At 38.5% G+C, this 17,016-nt stretch overlaps 2 protein-coding genes across 10 annotated transcripts in view; both read left to right on the top strand.

Moving 5' to 3' along the window:
• The window catches only part of SEC14L5 (SEC14 like lipid binding 5), a 982,653-nt gene extending 971,695 nt beyond the window's left edge, over positions 1-10,958 (top strand). For both annotated transcript variants that reach the window (XM_075069291.1, XM_075069290.1), the window contains one exon: positions 10,850-10,958. The gene's annotated coding sequence lies outside the window, so the exon portion shown is untranslated. The remainder of the gene's footprint in view (positions 1-10,849) is intronic.
• Positions 1-17,016, top strand: part of RBFOX1 (RNA binding fox-1 homolog 1) — a 2,554,959-nt gene that overhangs the window by 637,957 nt on the left and 1,899,986 nt on the right. The gene's annotated exons all lie outside the window — the stretch shown is intronic.

Here is a 17,016-nt window from a genome sequence, read left to right as displayed (position 1 = left end):
GTTTCCAGCAGCTCATCACCTATGACCTGAGTCACCCTTGCCTATAACCACTGAAGAGCACATTATTATTTTTATTTTTTATTTATTCACACTTGTTTATAATCTGTTCAGCGCCCAACTGATGAGCCTGGAGATAGGAATAGCCCCACTCCCTTCCTTCCTCTTCCACTTGTGAACATAAGGGAAGAATTTTGCTCAATCTTAATAAGGCACTGGAATAATGATCAATACAATGTAACTGGTAGGCACCAAAGTCAATGCAACTAATTGCATGGGTAAGATGAACTGGATTTGGCCCTGCATAAGGTCTATGGTATGTTGTTAGAACTGTCAGGTCCTGGTGACAAATGAGGTCAGAGATACAGCAGTAACCTCTACAATTTTCCAGAAGTAAATATCTTGTTTATTTGGTGCAGTCCTAATTGTTCGGTGAAGACTGAACACTGCACCAAACCAGGTAGTGGTTTTGAATATAAATAAACAGTATATATAGTCTTCTAAATAAATAATGCCATTAATCCAGAATGTGCTCAATTCTTTTTTCTTTTATTTGTTGAAAGGAGTGAGAAGCAATATTGTGTTGTTTATTCCTGGAATAATGTTGCCATAGTAACCCTTCCACCTTATTGCAAGATATATACAGTAGTTGTAAAGTTACTCAAAGGGGAAGCAAGGAATCTTTCTAATAATTGGGCACATATTATGAAAGACGGGTTTGCCAATCAACAACTTTTGAGAGGAAGGGTATAGTAATGGTCATCTGAGGGAGTTTTATCAAGTGATAGGGTGAAGGAGAATAAATCATCTAAGGTGCGGTGGTTTGTTTTACATTGTTGCCTTATTTTTATCATTGTTTTACTATGGCAATTTTGAAATGCAGGGATGTATGAGTAACCATGGAAACAGAAAATCTCCAAATTAAGATCCTACATGGAATGTATCGTAAGGTTCCTTCAGATGCGATTGAGTTGATTAGTACAGCTATTATGCAGAACCAATGCCATGCAAGGCTGGGAAAAAGTTCATGTTTGAATTTGGCTCTTGAAACCCACAGATCTCAGAATATCCATGCATAGGTCCTGTCTTCCTCACTGCCTCCAGGCCCCTCAACCGCACTGCAGTATGATTCTTGCAAAAGTCACATGATATCCCTTGAGGGGCAGAAGGAACAGGGTAGTTTGAGTGGTGAGGAACTAGTGTGGTTTAGTGCTGATGGGGGTTTATTTACATCTGTAATCCATGTGGGATTAAGTGGAGGAAAGGACAGCAGCCATCTTTCATTCCATCCCTGTCTACCTGCAAAGCCCAGTCCCCATCAGGAATCTGTGGAAGGATCTCAGTAGTGGTGAAGAGAAGGGAGGGTTAGCACTGTCCTTTTTGTTATACATGCCTGACTCCTCCACCTTCATCTGCTTCTTTTTGCTTCCCTCCTCTTTTTCTTTTTCCTTCTTGCCACTTCCTTATTTGGGCTCAGTGACGTTCATAGCCTTCTTCCAAACTCATGGTTCTATGCCTGGCTGTTGTGCAAACTGGTCTCTCTAAGGTCCATGTACTGAATCTTGGGCTTCCCCTTTGATAGCCTTCCATCCATGAACATAGTAAAGACCATCCTACCAGTATAACTCTTGGGTTTCCACTCCATTATGTCCATACCAAGATAGCCTCCCTTAACTTGTCCTCAGTTGGGGCAACTTGCATTAGGTCCCTCACAAACCTTATTTCATTTCCTGTCATGGAGTGCCCAATCTTTTGACCTTCTCAACATTTCTGTAGTGGCTTCTTGAGGCTGCCAACTCTCGGTTCTATACATTAGAATGGGTGGAATTCCAATTTTATCCCTCCTCTTTACTTTCTAACTTTATTGGCAACTTTTGAACACACAGCTGGAGTCAGCTCCTGCCATTTGCACCAAGCAATTTTAGTATGATACCAGGTATCACTCAGGAGGGCACCATTCTCAGTAACCGTTGATCCTAGGTATTTAAATTATTTCATTCTTCTAAACTCTCTGCCTGTGATATTCTTTATGGTGCGACCTCCTCCCTTAGTTATCAAAGTCTCAATTTTACCAAAGCTCACTCTAAATCCTTCCAGCTGAAAACTTTGTTGCCATTGTTCAAAGTCGGTTTGCAGGGTCTCACAATCTTCCCCAAATATCACTAAGTCATCATCAGTCAGCATATTCCAAGGCAGCTTACTTTGTATATTCTCAGTTATCACATCCATGGCACTCACAAACAAAAAAGGGGTCATGCTGACCTCTGATGCAGGCCAACATTATCTGGAAATTCTTTGCTGTAGACCCATTTGGTTTTGACTATGGTAGTCATTGCATCATACATATCCTGAATAAAATGGACATATCTTTCTGGCACTCGTCTCTGTCACAAACTCCATCAAATTAATTATCTTGGTACATGACTGTACACCTTTTCCAAGTTCACAAAGACCATACCCAGTCGCTGTCTCTTTTCTCTGAACTTCTCCATGAGGATTCATAGAGCAAATATGTTATTAACTGTATTCCTTCCCAGAACAAATCCCTACTTATCCTTCCAAATTTCAACTGTTCCACTCAGATGTTTTTCAATAATCTCCTCCCATACTCTCATACCATGTGACATAACCTTAATTGGGAGATAATTAGTGCACAGTGTAATATCTCCTTTACATTTAAAAATTGGTACCACAAAGCGCTTATGCCATTAATCTGGCATTTTCTCTTTATTAAGATCGTCGTGTCATTGAACAGACTTGTAAAATACTTTGTCTTCCCTTCCCAATTACTTCAGTGGGTCCATTGATACTTCACCAGGCTCAGGTGCCTTCCCCTTCTCATTTTCCTAAATTCCTCTACAATTTTTTCCTGCTATATGCCATCTATGACAACCTGGTTTAGTTTACATGTTTTTAATTTCTCTCTTGGTTTCTTTTGGTTCACTGGTCTTCCAGAATAATCACTGCACTCTTTGTTGAGTGATTCATTATTCTTTTTCAATATACCTTTGCAACAAATTCATTGAATATGGCAAATCACGAAACTAGCCATGGCAATTGGTAATTGTAATTCTGATCTAGAATAAATTCAATTCTGGAATACACTGACATAACTAAAGCATCAGCAAAATCAAAATCTGCTGAATTCCATCGTTAGTTACAGCTCAGAATTCTGCAAGATGCTGAGTACTCTTCCCTCAATTCTCGTTGGTTAGCACAAAAAATTATTTTGAAAAAGAAACTTTAGTAAAATCCAAATAGACTAATTCTGGCACCCATGGCATATTGCTTAAATTATCATATACTGGATTAGGCCACAGGCTCTGATTATAGCTATCCTGGCACTTCTTGTCCTGTAGTTGACAACTTCAGAACTGATTTGCAACAGATTTCATTTGATTTACCAATGCCAGAATTATAAATATGTAAGGAAACATTGATATTGGAATCATAACTGTATCAACAAATGCATGGTAATGTGGGACTTTCCTATAGATAAATCATTTTATTCTCACATCATCTTCACTCCAACTGGCTAACTGTAACCAGAACTGAAATTTGCAGTCTGTGATGCACTGAAATGATCCAGGCCCTTCATTCTCCGTCATTCCACATTGTTCATCCCTGAAGGTAAAAAGTCCTACCGTGTGTGATAATCCACTCCCAAAATATCTGCATAAACAAGCAGTACTGTTAATCTGACAAATAAAGTTGTAACTAAGACAAGTATATTGCTGGAAGGTTTTGTTTGCTGATTGCCGCTTACAATTGCAGGCAACGCTCAGGTACATTTGTATTCTCAACTGCAAGCATGGATAATTCTTTTCATTGTTTGAGGTGACTGAGCACTGCAGTTGCAAAATACACTGCAGAAATAAGTGGTCATAACACAAAAGCTTCCTGTGTGCTGTCAATACAAATGGCTTGCAGATAGTTTTCCAGTTGCCTCTCATTATGACATTGCAGTTCCTAAGCTTTTGAAATCAGCTTGCAATGGTCTACCTACCAGGGCAAATTTTGTCCTCTACCTAACCCTGACAGCAAGGCTAATAGCTGTTCAAGAGGCCAATGTATCTTAATAAAAAATGGAAATGGTTTTGCCCCTTCATTTTAATTAACATTATGTCTCCATTTCTATGATAATGGATAATTGAGTGAGTTACCTTGACATTGGAATGTTCTTGGAGTAATTTCATTAGGTTAAAGACATTTGCCTGTTTTATTTTGAATTGATGTTTCATCATAAATATTTCTGAATACATTTTTACATAAACTAATTATTATTTATAGAGCCAGGTCTCTAAAGCTCACAAAAGTTCATTGTGTGTGTGTGTGTGTTCAAAATATTTTTTGCAAACATACATATAACTGCCTCATCTATTCTTTCAAAAAAAATTCTGAGCACTCACTAATCTGTTATTCTATAAGCACATCACATGCAGACAGACATTCTTATTAAACATCTTTATTTTTGGAACAGCAGTGTAAAAAGTTTTGATCCAGCAGGGTTTAGCCTATTATAATTCAGAGGAAAATGTTAATGAAAAGTAGACTCTGATAAAATCTGAGCACTATAAATGGAAATTTCTAGCAATATTTATTAAAAAAATTCCATAACATATGCCTTTCAAGTATAGTATAATATTCCTCGAACAAAATCTCTATTCAGGCACAGTTAATTTTGAGAATTTATTCCCTATGCAAAAAACTAAATTTGTTATAACATTAATTTTCAAGTAAGATTCCTGCGTTGATCTTAAATCTCCCCCTTCCATGCACGTGAACCCATCCGTGCGCACACACGCATAAATATATCAGAAAATGCCCATTTTGTGGAACCATATTTTAATATATTTCAATTTCGTATTTTTTTGGCATGTTGCATAACTCTAAGTATACCTTGACTTTGGCATTTTGTGTGATCAAATAGCAAATGTGTGTATGAGGGAGAGACTGTGTGTGCACACATGCATGTATGTGTGTGTGTCCGTATGAACTAATCCACATGAACTAATGGGGCATTGAGGCTGACACCAGTGGCAGAGTGGAAGAGGCAACATGAGACAATGTCCATCTACTTATATTTCTCAGAGGCATAAGCCCGATCAATGACTGCATTGATTTCAGTGGAAGTTGTATGTGCTCAGCACATTGCAGGATCATGGCCCCAGTTTAGATGTCTGAATTAAGCACATGCTTCAATGTTTGTCTGAATTGCGGCCCATGTGCATAGTCTACACTCTATGGCAGGAAACAATGTTCTGCCAGGTGTCACGTCCAGCTCACATAAACAGGAATACAATTGTGAAATTTTGCAGTGTTTTTTATTTAATAAGCACAATCACGTCAAATTCATGCATTTCAAATGTCCTCATGCTAGGGATGAGCAAAAGTTAAATTTTAAAAACTATCATTTTATTCATAGTTTCTGGGAGCCCCTGTTTATTGTGTGCTAACGATGTGTGTGGTGGAGGAAAGTTACAATTTTCTTTGAAAGGGGTTGTCAGTGAGACAAGTCATTAATAATACAAACAAAGAGATTATTTGAAATGGCAGATCGTCAGTGAAAGATTTTTTTGAGGGTTCTACCATTTTTGTGATGCAAATTACCAACCATGCCAAGTAACAAATCACACATTTGTTCCTTGTAAAGTGTAATAAACTATCAGTATAAATGTTGGGCTGCTGTCTGAGTTGGGGAGTATGTAGAGGGGAAATAGGGGAGAAAGGAAAGGTGGGACTGAATATTGTTTTGTAAATCAGTTTTACTGCAGTGTTAAAATGTGTTAAAAATATACTGAACTGTGCACAAAGTTGTACATGGTATTGATGCAAAAGAGGCAATAGCGATAACTTTATCAAACTCTGTAACAAGATCCAAGAAGCCTATCAATTGCATATTCATAGCTCTTCATATCTGTAGTGTCATATTATCTATAACACCTTAATCCTCTAGTTGGATCCAGTGTGGCGAGTGGAACTAGCATCATAGGATTGGGACCTAAGTGTGATTGGCATTACACCTCGTCAAAAATTAGTTTACTTGTTGGATGGAGAGGAATTGAAGAGTATCCAAGATTTCATGGTACAGGCATGAATATGAGAGAGGGCCCTAAGAAATAAAATAGACTAGTACAAATATTTTTTCCTTTGTGTCTGATTCTGTTAGATAAAGCCTTAACATCCCACTGTGTTTCCTCAAAATCATATTCAGCTTCTTGTTAAATATTCCTTTTTATTTTCAGTGACTGGAAAATATTCTGATCTGCTCACATTTGAAACTACATGTACAAATTTCTAAACATCAAACAATTGCCCCTCTGTGTTAAGGTATCATGGCTAAAGAACCATTTTCCCACTCCCATTTGTTAAGTGCCAGTCTGTATGATGCACATCATGATAGTAACATGCTGCTCATGGCACGGGGAATTCTAGGCTTTTATTAAAAAAAGAAAAAAAGACTTTTGCCTTTTTCATTTATTATTATTATTTTATTATTATTTTTGCAGATGCAGGAACAATAAAAATTAACTACTAAACACAAACTGTGCATGAAATCCAGGAAATGATAATGTCACTGGCAGGTCTTGAGCCAGCTGCTAATCCTGTTGTACATGGCTTAGATAACTGAGTTGTGTAGTAATATGCCGCACTGTATGCAGTGGTAGTTTAGTGTATCTCAAAGGGCATTGAACAAAATGATTTCTCCTGCTTTATCACAATTGCAAGGACACCTGTGCTGAATAACTTGGTTCTGATCCACTGAGAAAATGAGCAGTTTGCAGTAACCCTCAGACTTTTTCATTTCATACCTGTGGTGATCTAATGTTTTCATATTTGACTGCAGCACAAAGTGCTGAAAGGGATACTAGTTTTAAAACGCTTCTAAAAGCATCATGTACACTATTTGTAAGGTAGATACATGCTTGATTGTGGAGACCCCATTACTCTTTATGTACTGGAAAGTCATATTTAGATAGATAGAGAGATGTCTTGTGATTTTCTCCCTAAAAAACATGTAAACTTGTTTTAAGTGAAAGATTAGGTTTTTCCATTAATGCAATCCAGTGTGTTGCCAACCTGTACCAGGTGGGTGCCCTGCATGAGTATTGGAAGGCTGGGGTAATTGTTCATCATAAACAGGCTCCAAATCTGCCTCTTTCCTTCCATTAGAAAAGCATAAGTACTTCATTGTGAGCTGGCAACAGATGTAGCATTGCTCAGATGTTTTCATTGACCAGATCACCAGCACAGTTTTCTGAAACCTGAAAATCCCTCCATTCAAAAAAAAACAAAGACGCTAATAAAGGCTAATTACACCATTTAGTATTTAATAGTGAAATCATTTATGGAGGTTACTTTATCTCAGAAAAAATATTTTATAACACTTTAGCCTCACAAATCCTTGGGAAGGTATGGATAAGCCCCATTTCTAGAAATGGGGAAACTGAACTGGAGAGATGAAAAATGGGCTTGGACAAACCAGATGGTTAATGTCACGACCTGGGACTTGTGGCTCCTACTTACATGTTCAGATCACTAGCTTGCATCATTGCTTCTGCAACTGATCTCTGCCTCTGGTGAAAATGCTTATTTGTTTCACTGTAAGACTCATACTTAAGGCCCCGATTCAGGAAAGCTCTTAAGGGCATGCTTAAATCCATCACAGTTAAGCAAGTACTTAGCACGTGCTTAACTGTAAGTATGTATTAAAGTTCCATTCACTCTAGGTCAATGCACACGCTGAAGTGCTTTCATTAAAGGATTGCTATAAGAAAGCATCCTTTTCCCCTCACCCACTGGTCATGGTAAGGCTGCTTCTTCAGCAAAGAATAGCGTTCCTCTGATGCCAATGACCAAACTGCTCTCCTTGATTGGTACCTCTCTCCCTTGAATGAAAGAAGTGTGTCCTCAACCTAATCCTGTTCCTGTAAATGCTTGAGTATATAATAAATTGATTATTAACAAGTTGGAACTTCCTGCTCTGGTTGCTGCTGCAGCAAGTCATTTTCTAGTGCCAGCTGCTGTTTTATTTGTAGTGCCATGGCCCTTTCACATTGGTTGTACAAAGCTGGTTCATGTACAGTGTGTACAATTATTGTATAATGGGGGGGAAATAGTTCTCGGAGGCTTCCAAGTAAGGCACATACTACGTTGCTGTTACTATAACATCATCTAGTCTAAGCCACTGCCAAGATGCAGGATTTATTGTGTCTAAGCCAGCCAAGACAGATGGCTATCCAGCCTCATAATTATGGCCATAATGGGTCAGACCAATCAATGATCCATCTAGCCCAGAATCCCGTCTTCCAACAGTGGCCAATGCCAGGTGCTTCAGAGGGAATGAACAGAACAGACAATCATCAAGAGATTCATCTCCGGTCATCCAGTCCGAGCTTCTGGCAAACAGAGGCCAGGGACAGTCAGATCATGGTGTTGCATCCCTGCCCATCCGATAGACCTATCTTCCATGATCTTATCTTCTGTGACCTTGAACTTTGTTATAGTCTTGGCCTTCACAACATCCTCTGGCAAGGAGTTCCGCAGGTTGACTGTGTGTTGTGTGAAGAAGTACTTCCTTTTGTTTATTTTAAACCTGCTGCCTATTAATTTCATTTGATGACCCCCAGTTCTTGTGTTATGTGAAGGAGTAAATAACATTTCCTTGTTCACTTTCTCCACACCAATCAAGATTTTATGAAACTTAATCATATCTCCACTTAGTCATCTTTTTCCAAGCTGAAAAGTTCCAGTATTTTTATTCTCTCCTCATAGGGAAACCTTTCCATACTCATAATCATTTTTGTTGCCTTTCTCTGTACCTTTTCCAGTTCCAATATATCTTTTTTTAAATGGGGTGACTAGATCTGCATGCAGTATTCAAGATGTGGGTGAAGCTTGAATTCACATATAGGCATTATGATTAAGGCTACCATTTTGTCTTGGATATTTTTAGTGAAAGTCAGGGACAAGTCACGGGCAATAAACAAAAAATCACAGAAGCCGTGACTGTCCCTGACTGTTACTAAAACTGACAAAATGGGAAGGTAGGAGGAAAGTCCAGCACCCTGCTCACACACCCATGGTGGCCAGGGAGCTGCTGGGGGCCCCTGCCAGTGGTGGAGGGTGGGGAGCTGCGGGAAGGGATGGTGGCTGCTCATGGTGGCTGAGCTGCTCCAGAGTCCCTCTGCTGCCAGCGGCTACTGGGAGCTGCAAGGGGAGGGGGCGGCTGCTCACAGCAGCTGAGCAGCTCCGGGGTCCCTCTGCCACCACTGTTGGAGGCTGGGAGCTGTGGTGGGGTCCCGGCTGATCACGGTGGCTGAGTTGATGCAAGGGGAACCCTTGTCAGCAGTGTTGGCTGGGCAGCTCGGGGGGGCGGGGAGAGGCAGCAATGGCCGATCAGTTGCATGTGGTTCCACTGAGCAGCTGCGGGAGGGTCCCCCACCTCCTGCAGAGTAGGGTTGCCAATTTTGGTTGGATGTATTCCTGGAGGTTTCATCACATGACATAATCTTTAATTAAAAATAATGTTTCATTCCTGCAGACTTGGGGACAATCCTGGAGGGATGGCAAACCTACCATAGAGGCTGGGCTGCTGCAGGGTCTCCCGCTGCCATCAGCAGCTGGCAGGCTTCATGGGTCCCCAATGTCATGAAGATCACTGGAAGTCATGGATTCCATGACTTCCACGACCTCTGTGACATAATCCTAGCATTCATTACGTATGGTATTTTGTGTCTTATTATCTACCCCTTTCCTAATGATTCCTAATATTCTGTTATATTTTTTGACTACTGCTGGACACTGAGCACATGTTTTCAGAGAACTATCCACAATGACTTCAAGATCTCTTTCTTGAGTGATAACAGCTAATTTAGACTCCATCATTTTACATGTATAGTTGAGATTGTTTTCCAGTGTGCATTACTATGCATTTGTCAACATTGAATTTAATCTGCTATTTTGTTGCTCATTTTATGAGATCTGTTTGTAATTCTTCACAGTGTGCTTTGGATTTAACTATCTTTTAGCCTCTTTTTCAAAACTTCCAGTGAAGGAGCTTCCATGACTTCCCTAGTCAGTTTAATCCATTGTCCCACTGTTCTTACAGTCTAAAAGTTTTTTCTGAGATTTAATCTAAATCTGCTATGCCATAGTTTGAACCCATTGACTCTTGTCCTGCCGTCTGTGGCAAGAATGAACAATTTTTATCCATCTTTTTTATGGCAGCCTTTCAAATATTTGAAGACCGCTATTATGTCCCCCTTAATCTCCTCTTTTCCAAACTAAACATACCCAGTTTCTTCAGCCTTTGCTCATGTAGCTCTGATCATCTTTGTTGCTCACTCCTGGATCCTTTCCAGTTTCTCTACATCCTTTTTATACAGCAGGCACCAAAATTGGACATGGTTCTCCAACTGAGGCCTAACCAGTGCCAAATAGAGTTGTACTAACACCTCCAATGACTTGCATGCTATGCCTCTGTTAATGCAACATACAATTTTATTTGCTTTCTTTGCAACAGCATCGTATTGTTGACTCATGTTGAGGTTGTGATCCATCTCAGCAGTGCTGCTGCCACGCCAGTTATCCCTCATTCTGTATTTGTTCATTTAGTTTTTCTTTGCTGAATTACATGATGTTATCTATATCCCAGTTCTCCAATTTTAGCTCTATCCTCCAAAGTGTTTTCAGCTCTCCCTAGCTTTGTGTCATCTGCAGATTTGATCAGTATGCTCTCTATTCCTACATCCAGGTCATTAATAAAGATGCTAATAAACACCAGCCCAGTACAGATCCGTGTGGAACCCCACTTGAGATCTCATTCTAGTGTGACATCTTCCATTAATAGTATCAGAGGGGTAGCTGTGTTAGTCTGGATCTGTAAAAGCAGCAAAGAGTCCTGTGGCACCTTATAGACTAACAGACGTATTGGAGCATGAGGTTTCATGGGTGAATACTCACTTCGTCGGATGCATGTAGTGGAAATTTCCAGGGTCAGGTATATATATGCAAATGCAAGCAAGAAGCAGGCTAGAGATAACAAGGTTAGTTCAATCAGGGAGGATGAGGGCCCTCTTCTTGCAGTTGACTAGAAGAGGGCCTCATCTTCCCTGACTGAACTAACGTCGTTATCTCTAGCCTGCTTCTTGCTTGCATATATATACCTGACCCTGGAAATTTCCACTACATGCATCCAACGAAGTGGGTATTCTCCCACAAAAGCTCATGCTCCAATACGTCTGTTAGTCTATAAGGTGCCACAGGACTCTTTGCTGCTTTCATTAATACTTAGTTTTGTTTATGGTTGTTTAACCAATTATGTATCCACTTGATGATAGTAGTTCTACTGAGCCCACATTTCTCTAGCTTATTTATGAAAATATTGTGTGGAACTGTGTCAAAAGCCTTGCTAAAGTCCAGATATATTGTGTCCACCTCATTCCCCCATCCACCAAACTAGTTATAAGATCAAAGAAGGAAATCAAGCTTGTTTTGTATGATTTGTTCTTAGTAAATCCATGCTGGCTTCTAGGGATCACCCCTTCATCCTCCAGGAATTTCCAAATTTGAATGTTTTATACATTGTTGTTGTAATTTCCCAGGTATAAAGGTCAGGCTGACTGGTCTATAGTTCCCCAGCTCCCCCTTTTCCCCTACGTTAACCCTTCTCCAATCTTCCGGGACCTCTCCTGTCATCCATGAGTTTGCAAATATTGTTGCAAGTGGCTCAGATTTCTTCAGCTAATTCTTTTAGCACTCTGAGATGAATAGCATCAGGCCCTACTGACTTTGAATTCATTCAAATTAGTCAGAAGATCTGATGTGTTTTTTACTTATCCTGACATGAATCCCTTCCCCGTGATCACTTTGCTAGTCATCTGGTCACATTATTTTTTGTGTGAAGACTGAAGGAAAGTAGGCTTTGAGCAGCTCTTCCTTCTTATTGTCTTCAGTTACCAGCTCGCTTTCTCTGTTGAATAGCAGACTCACACTATCTCTGATCTTTCTTTTTCTGTCTGACAGTTAGAACCCTTGGAATCACAACATCCTTCACAGGGAAGAACTCTAAAGAATTATTCTTATAGCCCTGTTCTGCAGCAAATTCCCTAAGAAGCAAAGACTCTTTCAGAGCCCACTGATTTATTCTGAAGACTAAAAATCTCAACAATAACCTCTTTTCATTTGAAAGACAAGTAAGAATTTGCTTGCAAAGATAGTATTGAAAATATAAATGGGTATAAAGCCATGAAAAATTTATTGCAAGCTTTGAAAGTTTGTCACCACGATACTTCCTAGAGAATGGGAGTTGTACTATTCACCTCAGTGGGAGCAGAGTTTGGCCAAGTGTGAACCCTTTTGACATTTCCAGCTCCTGACCTCAAAGATGAAAATATATCATCCATCTCGAGCTACCATTTGTGCGCTTGTCACTATTGTTTAAAGAAGAAGGGCTAACTGAGGATTACAATGTGCACAAAATAGTACTTTGTAAAATTACTCCTTTGCCTTTTTGAGATATTTATTTACCTGTTACTTTTATCTTTTGTCTTTTAGCATCTTTTCTGAAATATGTATTAAGGAACAAATCTCATTTCTGATCATGGAGAAAGAGTTCCAGTTTGCCTGACTTAAATAAAATTGGAGCTTTCAGAAAGAAAATCACTAGCACACTTATTTATCATACATGCTGGATGGAAAATAAAGTTTGAGGCAGAGTTATAGCTAGGAGGCTTTATCCAGACTGCAGACACACATCTTGCCACACCAATACCTCCTTTAAATTAATATATTCCATTCTAAAAATCTGTGAATGAAAATCTTTGTGTAATGTTAGCACTATTATAGTAGCACTGGAAGATTTTTTATTTTTAACATAAATGTCTATTGAAAATGGGAACATTACCATGTAACTCAGTCAACCTCCATTACCATTATAACGAGAAAATTACATGCAAAAATCAACATTTAAAGATTTAACTTCTAATTTTCATGGTTTGTTACTATAATTGATTGTTATTCCATCATTCTGACCTTATTTTTTTCTAGATATTACAACTCACATGCCACATAAAATCTCCTTTAATTGTGAGATTCCATTCAGTCTCTCAGTACAATGACATCCTTAATATTAGTTGAGAATATTCATTCTATATAGAATATCTAAAATATTAATAACTTTTGCATTTGAAAAGCAAGGTGGGCCCATTGGGTTACTTTAACATTTATGAATCAGTGAATGACAGTTTAACATGTAGTTGCTTTTTGTTTCAGAAAGAGGGGAAGGGGGAAATCCCCTGAAGAACGCCAAATTTCTGAAAGGTTCTGCTGTATCCAGACCTTTTCTATCTCTCTGCATAAATAGAAGCCTGTTAATAATTAATTACTAGGACCAAATAATATCCAGACTACTAGATTTTATTTTGAAGAAACCCAAGTGTTTGTACCCTAGTTATGAGAGTATTTGGTTTTAAGAAGCTCATTGTTTTTAAAAGTATGCTTCAAAAATACATTTGCACTAAAATATATATAATTACTCACTGCAAGTACAATGAAACTCTGTAAAGCCTAAACTCTTCAAAGACGAATATGCTTAAAAGTCCCATTGACTTCAAGGACTGGGACCTTACAGAGAAATTTGGCCAGAACCTCCACTACCATAAACTGATATAGTTTCATTGAAGCTGCAGCTCTGTCTGGTTATGGTTTTCACAGGAATAGTAGCATAACGAAAGCAGGAATTTGTACTTGGCTGTATGTTCAGGGAATTTGGAACATTTTCAAATAAAAATATTTCAGCTTTTCAGGTGTTCGGGTTTTCAACCACAAACATTTTTCCATCGAAAGCATATATATTTCATGAAAAAGAATTGAGTCAAAAAACCCAATTTCCTTTGAAAAAGTTTCAGTAGGAATTTTTTTTATCAGCCCTACTAATTACCATTGCATAGACCTCATTCTCCATTGCCCTGCACAGTATTTACATCTGTGCAAATTGCATCAAAAGTGGATGTTAAATGTGATCATTCTGATATGGTAATGTTTGACACTCACTTTGCACTAGTGTACATGACTGAACAAGGTGCAGGGAAATGGAAAGTGAATCATCATAAGTCTCCCTCAAATGTACAATCTTTGTACTTAATGATAATTAGAGCTGGCCTTTAAACACTCCAGCACTTGGAAGTGTTTGGGATTTTTTTTCTAGTACATGAAAATGAGGAGGAAAATAAAAGTGAATGACTGTAATGGACATATTGTACTTGAATGAGAGCAAAAAAAGTGGAGAGGGGGCAAATGCTACAGAATTTTTGAGCAATACCTTTTTCTTAAAATCGCCTTTTAATTTTCTGTGTCTCATCATCTGGGCCAAAATTGATGAGTTACTGCCTTCTGAAATGGTTTTCAAATGTCATGAAATATATCCATATTGTTAAGCAAATCAAAGTATCTCATTTTGAACAGGATGCAGTTTTTGTTAAAGTTACAGTCTGTTCTTCAATCATTGTTGCATCTTTCCAGTGGCTAATTATTATTTTTAGTGGTCAAGAGGTGTATTTTAATCCATTGTTTTCCTTTGTATTATTGCTGTTTGTAATCAGTTGTAATCCTGACACTAAAATATTTGGAATACAATACATTTTGGAGAAACTGTGGAACCATTATCAGAAGACTTTTAGTTCTGGTAATTTATTTTGGGTTTAGGGAAAAAAATCAGATATAATTGTAAGCAGATTTGTGTCATTAAGCATCTCAACACTTGCTTGTTGTAGTTTTTCTGCTTTCAGGAAATGCTTTTTAATGGCAATATTTCCCTATGTGTTTTTACTTCCATTGATTCAGTCTTGATTCAGAATCAGCACAATTATGCTGGAATCTTGTGGTTTACACAAGGCTTTGGATGTGCTGAAAATATATAGCAAATTCTTTTGTTTTTATTTGTATTTGTGTTAGTTTCTTTACTTTTTTTTAACCATTCTGATCAGATGTAGAACTGACCAGAAAACAAGAATTCTATTTCATGAACACTTCTGAGGTTTCAAAATTTGGTTTTGTTCCACACTGGGAGGAAAAGGAGACCTTTTGATTTTTATTTTTATTAGCCAAGGAGAGAGAGACACCGCAGAATAGCCAATAGCCCAGTGCTTAGGGCAGTCACCTGAGATGTGCGAGAAGATAGGAAGGAAGTAGACCCATTTAGAGGGGTGAGGCAGAGTTAGTGTCTCTTTTTAACACTTCACTGACATAGTACTGAATAACTAATCCAGGAACCCAATGAAGGTTAAATGAGAATGGCACCCATTATTCTCAAGAAGCACAGAATAAATTCTGAGTTAACTGTGAACTGTTGGTTTTTGTAACGGTTTGTTCAGAGCCAAGTGTTGGAGGCTGCCATCTTGACTTCCATTGATTCAAAGCTCAGAAGGGACCACAAAGATAACATAGTCTGATCTCTTACATAACACAGGCCATAGAAGATCCCCAAAATAATACCTGTTTGGACTAGAGCATATCTTTTAGAAAAACATCCTTTCTTGTTTTTAAAATTGCCAGTGATGGAGAATTCACCACTTCCCTTGGCAAATTGTTCCAAAAGTGAATTACTTCCGTTAAAAACAAGTGCCTTTTCTCTAGTGTGAATTTGTCCAGATTGAGCTATTTGATTCCAATCTATTAATGATCCTCATGGCTCTTCTGAAATCATCATTTCAGATCATGTCATTTAAGTCACTAAGCATTATGAGATTCTTATGGAAGAGACCGAAAATCTAGGATGAGCCCACCTGAGAGGCCACCTTTCACTATAGCTGTGATGAGAAGAGAGATTTATAGTACAAACCCTTCAGTATAATACTGAGGGACCAGCTAACAGAGAGTTGTCAATAAGGGCCCTGGGGATGTGGAATACTCTCCTGTCACTGGTCTTAAGTAAGTCACACTTGTCAACTTTCAGGATGCACTGTGTTAAAGACAGCTCTTTATCTGTATATATGTAGATAGTAGAGCTGATTGAAAATTTTCTGTCAAAATATTTTTTTCAACAGCAGATATGGCTTCTGCAAAATTTAAATTCCCTGTGGGAAAGTTTCAACTTTGCTAATTTTTTATTTTATTTTATTTTATTGGGAAAATTGAAACAAAATGTTGTGTATTGTATCAGCTTGTAACATTTTGGTTGGTCAGACTGAGTGAGTTGTTTGACATTAATTTGTGTCAGCCTGACCTGACACAGACCATCAAGGGCATTATAGTCTGTATGCCTCAGACCCCCAACCACCTCTATGGTCTAGGGTCTCTGGCTGGACTTCATCTCCCAGGCTGCTCCATGGAATCCCCTCTGACTCAGTCTCCACAGTGTATCATAGGTATCTTATGATCCTGGTGTTTCAGAGTATATGTAGTCCAGCTGAGGAGCCCAGCCTATTGAGGGGAATAGGGCATGCAGCACCTAAACTATAACTCTGATAAGGCAAACTCAATTCAATGTTGAACCAAGCCTAAATGAAATAGTTCAATTCAATCTGATGGATAAACAAAAATAATAATTTGGGAATCTCACAAGTCTGTTTCAATTGAAAATGTCAAAATGAAAGGATGACATTTCCAAGTCAAATATTTTGGAGCTTCCCATTCATAAAAGAAAATTCAATATTTTGACATTTCCCCCCCAAACCAGGACTATAATACATGTGGAAATATCAGCAATTTCCATTGGATGGGAATTCTGATTTTTATATCGGCTCTAGTAAATAGGTAATAGATCAAATGCCAGTAGATGAAACTGAAGAAGACATAGCTTCATCCTGCGTTTAGTAGGTCAAATAAAATTTCTTGTACATTACAATGACCTCCTATGGGCAGCTATTTACATCCGCTCCTATCATACTTGTAAGGACTGTGTGTTCTCTGGTGTACTGGGGTATTAGTACATTATATTAAGAGCTGCTGCAAGGTGAAAGGGGTGAGACTGATTGACATATGTGTTTTGACTTTGTAACTGTAAATTATTGGCAGGGT

The sequence above is a fragment of the Chelonoidis abingdonii genome, chromosome 9, assembly GCF_003597395.2.
Source record: "Chelonoidis abingdonii isolate Lonesome George chromosome 9, CheloAbing_2.0, whole genome shotgun sequence".
Lineage (NCBI taxonomy): Eukaryota > Metazoa > Chordata > Testudines > Testudinidae > Chelonoidis > Chelonoidis abingdonii.
Note: the sequence above shows the minus strand (reverse complement) of the source record. Positions and strands in the feature narration are given on the sequence as shown.